This window comes from Pseudorasbora parva, chromosome 1, assembly GCF_024679245.1.
Source record: "Pseudorasbora parva isolate DD20220531a chromosome 1, ASM2467924v1, whole genome shotgun sequence".
Lineage (NCBI taxonomy): Eukaryota > Metazoa > Chordata > Actinopteri > Cypriniformes > Gobionidae > Pseudorasbora > Pseudorasbora parva.
Genome location: NC_090172.1, coordinates 25417019 through 25427927, shown reverse-complemented (window position 1 = coordinate 25427927; position 10909 = coordinate 25417019). Strand labels below are relative to the sequence as shown.

Below are 10909 nucleotides of genomic sequence, written 5' to 3'. Positions count from 1 at the left end.
ACCAAATATATTGGTGCTGGAATGGCACTTTGCGGGGTCTCTGATGACTAACGTTTAAAGTCTAAAAGGACAATTAGAAGATGTCAAGGAAAATTCTAGAATTTCAGCCTGAGCTCCCAATGAGACTGTAGGTCTAAAATATTGTTTTGTTAAAGTATGTTAGGTTAGGGTTGTACAATTTTCTGGTTTGTAATTGTATGTTTATTAGAGATGCATTCATTTTGTCAGGTTTCAGGAAGGGATGAAGTGAGGACTCTGTTACAAATAAACAACTGGCTTTTTATTAATAATAAAATAAATCAAAACAAACAAAAACTACCCTGTAATGGAAAAACAGACCGTGCAATGGGCAAATCAGAGCTGGACATGATAAGAACGGTATGGCAGGACACAATAGATACATTGGACACAAACTGGCACATAAGTGAAAACAATCACAATTACGTGATTTCAACTTGTAAAAATCATTCACATTAAAAGCACGCTCACGTAAATAGCATTCATTTAAATAGCTAAAAAATAGTTTAAGAAGCTGTTCCCACAGACAACAGTCTGAGCTGATTTTTTTATTGTTTTGTCTAGACACCTGCATCAGATGGACTTTCTTGGTCATTACATTGAGTCTTGCAATTTCGGTGTTCGCTATTCAGGTCTCGACACAAGTTCTGCAATTTTAACACACCATATCAAGTTAAAAGTAGTTCAGCTTTGACAATAACATCTCGACCCCTGTTCTCTGTTCCGTTTTGTTATGCTGTTTTTAAACCAGGGCCATGCAACATTCAGACTGTGCATACTGGAACAAAGAAAAACTGGAGCACATACACGCATAATGGTATAAATCAATATTTTTTTCTTTTTTGAATCTAAGGTGGTAAAACTCTGTTCTGGCCCAATGTAACCCCATGTAACAGCACATGCAATCCATTCTATTTGTGAAAAGTTTTAGATACCTTCTTTTGGCCAATTCTAAGACCTCATCACATGTATCCTTGACAGAATTTGCAATCCTATTGCAATAAGTTCGGTGGAAAAATCTACCCAACATAGACAAAGATGAAATGTTGTCTATACTCATACAAAATGAATATAATATGTCTTAATACTGAAAAAGTATTGATAAAACTGAATAAAGTACTATTAAAATACCAAACTCTCTACATCAGCTGCGAAGCTGTCAAATCTTCTGAATGGTTTGTAGGAGAGTTTCTGTCTATGTATCATCTCTTAGTGAATTTAAGAAACCATTAAAAACATATATTCTTTTACATTCTTTTACATTTTAATCAGATATGAGTGGAAGGTACACTCCTGAACAAAATCTTAAGACCAGGGGATTCATTGCAAGTTTTACACATTTCGCACTAGTGGATCATAACCGGGTTGTAAGTGCTGCTTCAAAATGCCAAAAGAAGAAACAGGAGCAAGAGACAAAAAATAGAGAGTAGGCAATTTATTGAAAACTGCCTTTAAACTCAAACATCAGTTCATCAGCTGATCAAAAGTTTAAGACCGTAGCCCAAAATAAACGCATAACAGTACTAAAAGTGTCAAAAAAGGGCGTTGTCCTGTTGAAAGACCCAGTCATTACCGCACAAACGGGGGCCCTCGGCCAAGAGGGATGCCTGCTGCAACAGATCCACATAGCCAGTCGCCGTTTGACGCCCCTGCACAACCTGAAGCTCCATTTTCCCATTGAAGGAAAAAGCACCCCAGATCATGATGGAGCCTCCTCCACTGTGCTTCTTAGAAAACTTCTCAGGTGGGATCTCCGTGTCATGCCAGTATCGTTGGAAGCCATCAGGAACGTCCAGGTTCAATTTTTTCTCGTCAGAGAATAAAACTTCCACTTTTCAATGTCCCATGTTTGGTGCTCCCTTGCAAATTCTAAACGGGCAAGTTTGTGTCGTGGGAGGAGACGTGGCCTTTGAAGATGTTTTTTGTTCTGGAAGCCCTTCTCTAGCAGATGACGTCTTATGGTTATTGCGCTGCAGTCAGCATCAGTAAGGGCCTTAATTTGGGTTGAGGATCGACCTGTGTCTTCACGGACAACCCGTCGGGTCCTGTGGCTCAGTGCAAGTGAAATCTTTTTGGGTCTACCACTTGACTTTTTTGTCCCGTAACTCTCAGGATTTTTTAAGAAATGTAAAATGACTGTCTTACTGCGTCCAACCACAGCAGCGATGGCACGTTGCGGAAGGCCTTGCTTGTGCAGCTCAACAATCCTGCCATGTTCAAAGAGAGAAAGCCTTTTTGCCTTTGCCATCAGGAGATCTTGACAGTATGACTGCTTGAAGGACAATGACATGAAAGCCATATTTTTGTGCAGATTTGACCTTTTTATGGCTATGGTCTTAAACTTTTGATCAGCTGATGAACTGATGTTTGAGTTTAAATGCAGTTTTCAATAAATTGCCTACTCTCTATTTTTTGTCTCTTGCTCCTGTTTCTTCTTTTGGCATTTTGAATCAGCACTTACAACCCAGTTATGATCCACAAATGCGAAATGTGTAAAACTTGCAATGAATCCCCTGGTCTCAAGATTTTGTTCAGGAGTGTATTGTCTCTGTAACTACTCGTTTTTTTTTTTTGTAAGTCTATTTTTACATTGTACAGCAAGGGTGTCAGCTATGTTGTTTATTATGTTCTTTATAATTAATATTGGATTTGATTCTGTATATGTAGTGTATAATCTATAATGGCCATCTGTATAATGGTCATTTGTTACTTGTTCTATTTTATTTAAAATATTCTTCCTGAGAAGGCAGCTGCATGTGTTGCAAAGAGCAAGGTATCTCACTAGCTTTGTAACAGAGCCTTAGAGTTTGGAAATAAAAGACTGCGTGCTGTTTTTATCTAGCGGAAATACATTTAAAAAAACTGTGTAAAATAAGTGAACAAAAAAAAAGACCTTTCGGTTTATAGCTTGTTTGCACATGACATCACTGCTGTAAATACAGTTGAAGAGCAGAAGCAGAGCAGTTTCCTTTTAACTTTTAACTTCAAAAGCTGTCGTCATTAGTAGTGTTTTGCATCTGCTTATACCAAACGTAATACGGATGCCTTCTTACCTTTTTGTTTTGTTTTTGACTTGGTTAAATATAGAATTCCATTCACAATGTTGATCTGGATACTGTGAAGACAGTGTCACGTGCTGGGCACTCGCTTGCTGCTTCAGCCATCGTACAGTGCATCCGGAAAGTATTCACAACGTTTCATTTTTTCCACATTTTATTATGTTACAGCTTTATTCCAAAATGGAAATCTTCCTAGATCTGGCCACTTTGATAGAACTCCAGTGTTGATCTGTGGAGAGAGGAGAACCTTTCAGAAGAACGACCATCTATAGAGCACTCCACCAATCAGGCCTGCATGGTAAAGGGGCGACAGCAAATCCTCACTAAAAGGCACATCCCAGCCCGCTTGGAGTTTGCCAAAAGGCACCTGGAGGACTCTCAGACCATGATAAACAAAATGATCTGCTCTGTTGAAACAAAGATTGAAATCTTTGGCCTGAATGGGAAGCATTATGTCTGGAGAAAACCAGGCACTGCTCATCTGGCCAATACCATCCCTACAGTGAAGAATGGTGGTGGCGGCATCATGCTGTGGGGATGTTTTCAGCGGCAGGAACTGGGAGACTAGTCAGGATCGAGGAAAAGATGATGCAGCAATGTACATAGACATCCTTGATGAAAACCTGGTCCAGAGCTCCCTTAACCTCAGACTGGTGTGAAGGTTTATCTTCCAACAAGACAACAGCCCTAAGCACACAGCCCAGATAACAAAGGAGTGGCTGTGGGTCAAATATGTGAACATCCTTGACCTTGAGTGCCAGAGCCCAGACTTGAACCTGATTGAACATCTCTGGAGAGATCTGAAAATGGCTGCACTGATGCTCCCCACCCAACCTGATGGAGCTTGAGAGAACCTGCAAATAAGAATGGGAGAAACTGCCCAAAAATAGGTGTCCCAAGCTTGTAGAATCATACTCATAAAGATTTGAGGTTGTAATTAGTGCCAAAGGTGCTTCAACAAAGTTTTGAGCAAAGGCTGTGAATACTTATGTACATGTGATTTTATTTACCCCCCCCCCCCCCATACATTTGCAAAGATTTCACACAAACTTCTTTCATGTTGTCATTATATGGGGTATTGTGTGAATAATTTTAAGGAAAACAATGCATTTAATTAATTTTGGAATAAGGCTGAAACATTACAAAATGTGGAAAAAATTAAGTGTTGTGAAATACAGAGTGAGAGTCATGCTTGCAAATGTAATGCTAATAAACCAAAGAAAATACAAATCTTTTAAAAACACTCAGCAATGTGATTATTTTTTTGAGTGACAGGCAGTGGGTTTAATCAGTGACTTCACTAGATTTGCTATCCGGCATCTTCCCGTCACCACCTCAACCTGCTTCCCTTAGTGTTTTTACATGTAGAAAAGGTGGAAAAGCATATTACACTGTCCAGTTTTCTCTCTGAACGAGTTCCTAGGGCAATTCTCTGCTGTATAAATGGCCTACAATGGTGTCGTCTTTCACAATCATGACAGAAAATCAAAATACTGCCCTAAACTCAATAGTAGAAAGTCAGCACGATATAAACAAACCAGACTAGAACTCAACACGGTGTGACAGCAGCTTCACATTCTATATAGCTACCGCCTCGATGGCAGGCAAGTCTTCCAATTTAGTACAAAAATCACTCCTCATCTTAACATAAGAATTACGTCCAACATATGTTGTGATTTTCTGTTTATAGCTTTTTGAAACCAGCACTGCATTCTCTGGTCATGACCTCACTGCGGTTATAAGCTGTTCTGTTCATCAGTATGTCAGTATCTCTCTCGATAGAAACTGTATTTGTGATGTCATTCTCTGGTCATGACCTCACTGCGGTTATAAGCTGTTCTGTTCATCAGTATGTCAGTATCTCTCTCGATAGAAACTGTATTTGTGATGTCATTCTCTGGTCATGACCTCACTGTGGTTATAAGCTGTTCTGTTCATCAGTATGTCAGTATCTCTCTTTCGGAGACACCGAACTCTCTTTTCCCGCTATACTTTTGAGTCTCTCTGAGGGAGTTTTCCTTTTAATTACATGTGACAGAGATGGTAGACTCTCATCAAAGATTTTAATGCACTCAACTCATTATGCTGTCAGAAGTTCATTCATTGCTACAGTATATCCAGAAAGTATTCACAGCGCTTCACTTTTTTCATATTTTGTCATGTTACAGCCTTATTCCAAAATGGATTACATTCATAATTTCCCTCAAACTTCTACAAACAATGTGAAAGAAGTTTGTTTGAAATCTTTGCAAGTTTTAAAAAAAAAGTATTCACAGCCTTTCTCAATGCTTTGTTGAAGCACCTTTGGCACCATTACTTCTTTTTGAGTATGATGCTACAAGCTTGACACACATCTAATGCTTGGACAGTTTCTTCCATTCTTATTTGCAGGACCTCTCAAGCGCCATCCGGTTGGGTGGGGAGCGTCAGTGTACAGCCATTTTCAGAGCTCTCCAGAGATGTTCAAGTCTGGGATCTGGCTGGGCCACTCAAGGACATTCACAGAGTTGTCCCGTTGCCACTCCTTTGTCATCTTGGCTGTGTGCTTAGGGTCGTTGTTCTGTTGGAAGATAATCCTTTACCCCAGTCTGAGGTCCAGAGCAGTCTGGACCAGGTTTTCATCAAGGATGTCTCTGTACATTGCTGCATTCATCTTTCCCTCAATCCCTCCCAGTTCCTGCCTCTGAAAAAATTGTGAGTCCTGGTGCTTCCAAACTTGGAAGACCACTGTGCTCATTGGGACCTTTAATGCTGCAGAAATGTGTCTGTACCCTTCCCTAGTCTGCATCGATACAATCCTGCTCGGAGGTCTACAGACAATTCCTTGGACTTCTTGGCTTGGTTATTTGCTCTGGCATGCACTGTTAACTATGGGACCTTATATACATAGGTGTGTGCCTTTCCAAATCATGTCCAGTCAACTAAATTTACCACAGGTGGACTTTAGTTACGTTGTAGAAACATCTTAAGGACGATCAGTCGAAACAGGATCCATCTGAGCTCAATTTTGAGTGTCATGGCAAAGGCAGTGAATACTTACCTTTCATTTACTTACCTAAGATTTACTTGTACATGTTAGTTTTTATTTTTTTATTTTAAGATTTCAAACAAACTTTTCATGTTGTCATTATGGGGATTTATTTTTGTAGAATTTTGATGAAAATAATTAATTGAATACATTTTGGAATACTGTTGTAACATAACAAAATGTGGAAAAAGTGAAGCATTGTGAACACTTTCCGGATGCACTGTATCTAGAAATCTATTTAACAAATCTTCAATTCTTATTAACCCTTAAAGACCTAGAACATTTTTGGGGCGCCTGATGTGCCTCTACTTTTCTTTGTTTTTCTCCCCCATTCTAGCAGTTAGCATCAAGTGCTATATATTATTTTAAACAGGAGAACCTGAAGTTTCCATCTAGCTCATTTGATGTCCCAATTTTACATTTATTTATTCTGAGAATGGATTCAATTAATATAATTTCAAGAAAAATGGCAGCAAAAATGTGATGTTTTTACTGTGAATTTGAACAGAACTTCATGAAGTTTGGATTTTTTTCCTTTAGAAAGTTAGACTTGGTTGTTTTACACTTCCAGATGAAATTTTGTCTACATGTAACAATCCCTCAGCAAGTTATAGCCATTTATTATAACATTATTCTAGGCGTTTCTAGGTTTTTGAGTGAAAACAGGTGCATTTAATTGACTGATAATGTGTCCTAAAAAGTTCAAGTAATAAAGTAAATAGAAAGATTGTTATATAATAACAACACTGAAACAAACATTTTTCTTCAGAGAAATATATTATAATTTGGGCATGAAAAACAAACACAAACAATACATCAAGTTGTGACAAGAAACCGTGAAATAAAATATACTGAGGCTACTTTTACATGTGGGCGGCTATTTTCATAAACGGACATTTCAACTTCTCTGCACATAATCTTCTCAAACACAAATTGAGGAAAATATAATAGTGAAAATGTGTAAAACACAAACTACATACGAATAGAGATATATACTGACTGTGTGCTGTGATCTGAGAGAGAGCGCTTTGCACGCGTTTATTACTGTTTGGTTTCATGATACATGCAAATTCACACCCACGTTCATTTTTCAGAGAAACGTGATTCGTGGTTCAAAAGACCAAACACTGTGTTTATTGGTTGAGTTGATGAAAGTTTCAACGAATCTGGGCACAGGGGGGTGGGACTAATAAAAAAAAAATTCTGTTTGGCTCAGGGGAACAACCCACGTGTGTTTCTTGGACAAATCAATGCTGCATATTTTGATGACGCATCCACGCTGACTATGGAGCCTCTAAATGATCAATCGCGAAACATATTATACCTATGGAAAGAGGAGATTCTCCTCTTTACTGTGCAGTTTACAGCATACAGATTGGATCAGCGATTAAAAAGTTATTAAACATTTTGGAACGATAGTTATTTTTAGTCAATGCTGCATATTTTGATGACGCATCCACGCTGACTATGGAGCCTCTGAATGATCAATCGCGAAACATATTATACCTTTGGAAAGCGGAGATTCTCCTCTTTACTGTGCAGTTTACAGCATACAGATTGGATTAGCGGTTAAAAAGTTATTAAACATTTTAGAACGATAGTTATTTTTAGCCGCGGGCGGCTGTCTCGGTCTTTAAGGGTTAAAAGAATAACTCTTTCTGTTTTTGGTGTGAAAGGGTCTATACTTTGAAAAAAAAAATCATCCTGTTGAACATCCACAGATTCTTTAGCCAGATGGACCTTGAATGCTTCCAATATTTTATTTAATTTTTAATTTTTTTGATAATCAATTTGCATAGTTTTTGTGAGTAAAAATGTGTGTCTTTTAAATGCTGTAGCATCACACATTCACAACTACATTTGGTAAGCCTAATCGAGTTCACCTTTTACAGATAATTTGCTTTATAGTGAAAACTGTCATCTACTGGCTCTCATGACACTCAAAATACAAAAGAAGTCATTATCAAAATGCCAAATGTTGATCTCATTCTCACAAGTTCGTCAAGTTGCTATTTGGCTTGGCTCACTTAAATGGGTCTTCTGTAAAAATCCAAAGAAAACTAGATGAACATGTCTTAAAGTCCCCATGATGTAAACATTTATTTTGTTTATCTTTTAGCATAAATATGTTATCCTAACTATAGTATGCTAGTATGCTCCAAAACAGTGACACAATTTGCTTTTAAAAGATACAAGGATTCAAAACTCTCTCACAATTCGGCCAATATGGATCAATAATTTTGATGACATCACTCTGCTCTTCAACTTCTTGTAATATTTTATGTCCAATCAAATACTCTCTAGAATATAAAGCGTTCAATCCCCTACATAACAAATAGATGCTTTTAAAAAGGGGAGGAGCTAATCCACATGCCCCGCCCTGTCTTTTGGTTTCAGTGGAAATTGTCAACCAAAATGAATAATGCTGCATGTTTTAATGAACTTCAGTGGGCCTTTTATGGTAGCCTGACAAGCCAGACCCACATCAAGATGTTTGGTCTGGAAACTCACCATTGACAGGGCTCAATCCGGGGGGCGGTATAAACGGTTGTCTTTCAAACTCCTTCTGCACGCAATAGGATAGCGCTTCAACCAACCAGAGCAACAAAGGTGAAACAGAGCTTGTTGATAGATTAAACATTCGCCGTATCCGGTCGGCTAAACTCCGAACACATCTTCCCTTTTTAAGAATGACTTCAGTGCCGTTCTTTTCTCAGAGAAATGAGAAAAGTCTTCCAGAATCGCAGTCAAAGCTGATTCGAAAGACCGCCGCTGTTGGCCAGTTTCTGTGTTTACTAGAAGCACGCAAACGCAACTCGGCCGTCGTCATTATGGCCCCGCCCGCTGACTCTATACATGATATGATTGGCCCGTCCAGATTGTGAGGAATACAGCTCAGAAGGGTATTGAGAGTTCCTAGACAACACTTGCGGGCAGATTAAATTTGCTGCCGCTAGGGTGCGTCTAGATTTCTAGGCTACCTTTATGGCATATTCACACCATAGACTGTAAAAAAATATGGATGTAGTGTCCGTGACGTCACCCATAGGATTCCATTAAGCCGTTCTGAAGCTTAAAGTATGTGCGAGCTGGGCGTTGCCATCTTGTGAGCGGGTCAACGTGTGTCACTCCCGGATAACAGAAAATGGGCAAAAAGGCGGGATGTGCACGGAGCTGAGGTGACGCAATGACTATAGACGGCAGATAAATATCTATCCACCTGTAACCACGCCCTTAATTATGCAGAACTTTAAGGCTTTATGTAACTTAAACGAATGAGTTATAAAAAAAATTCACCACCCTCAGAGTTGTCTTGAAGATCAAATTTAGCCTTATAAGCCAAAACCACAATTTGTACCAGGCTGTAAACATGTTTTTTCTGGTTTAAAGTTGAGAATTTTAACATGGGGCTCAATGAGATTCGGCTCCCTTCTGGAGCCTGTCCCTAGGGGCCAGTTGAGGAATTGCAGTTTACATTACTTCCGTATTGGCTTCAAGAGAGATCACGGGAGGTTGCCGCTTGATTCACACCAAGAATAGATAACTATAACCATAACTGTATTAGCATCTACACCAACAAATGACAACGAGCGCGTGCTGCAGGTTTGTTGCTTTAAATGCTTAAGCTATTTAAAGCAGCATGGATTTGTTTTATCATTCATCAAATGGAAAAAAAAAATCTGAGTGATGATATTGATATTAATAATGATATTGTTTCTCTGTGCTATTTTCATTATAGTTGTGGTGTGGACTTTATTTTGTAATTAGACCTATTTTAAGAACTATACCTTTTTAATCATTGTTTTTACAGTTATCATCCATGGTGTGAATTGGCCTTTAATCTTTAACAAAAGTATGTTTTTATTTTAAAATATTTTAATTAAATAAGCTTAAAAAGTTTTTGGTTTGTTTTTTGTCATGTCTTGAAGTGGCTATAATATCAGGACTGAATAATATCAGGACTGAAATAATAATAATAATAATAATAATAATAATAATAATAATAATAATAAATTATTATTATTATTATTATTATTATTATTATTATTATTATTATTATTATTATTATTATTTATTAATATACACTTAATGCTTGCATAAATTAAGTTATGGAGAGGGTCAGACAAAGAGCCTTTGACTGTTGTCATCTCCTTTTTTCTTATCCCCTTGAGGTTTTCACATTGCTGCTGTCCTTGAAGCTTTTGGTAGGTTCTGTAAAGAAAGTTTGTTGTGTATTTCCTGCTTGTTCTTGTGTAAAATAAACTTTGTCATGTATTCATTCATTCATATAGACTCTAATCAATAGACCAACAGCTATTCACCCTCCAGTGAGCTCTGTCTGTTCTGTGCTCTCTTTTACCCTTCTCACACGTTTCCTTGCATTTTATGGTCATACTTTTCCCTTATTCACTTGATTCATTCCAGCTACAATGTTCTAAACAGATGCACGGAATGTCTGTCTGCATCAGAATGTCTGTCTGAATATGTCATTGTTCATATAGCAGTGATTCAACTGCTTCATTTAGGGTGTTTTCACACCTGTAGATTGTTTTTTTTGTTCAGAAACAAGGATTCAGTTTGGTACTATGTTGCAATTTCTTCTTTGTTTTGCTTTGTTTGCTTTCACAAGGCAACATTTCAAAATGTATCAAAATTTGTCGTGCAGAAAAAAACAAAAAACTTCTCCACTCATTGGTCAGCGTGCGGACTGATTAATTTGTTGCGGATCCGTGAGTAAACTAAGGGCAAAATGCATTAGGTTCCGAAACAAATGCTCTAAACGAGCCAGGTGTGGAAACGCCCT

General features: G+C 38.0%; 1 protein-coding gene across 1 annotated transcript in view; it reads left to right on the top strand.

Annotated features, from left to right (window-relative positions):
• Positions 1-10909, top strand: part of arap2 (ArfGAP with RhoGAP domain, ankyrin repeat and PH domain 2) — a 156262-nt gene that overhangs the window by 67500 nt on the left and 77853 nt on the right. The gene's annotated exons all lie outside the window — the stretch shown is intronic.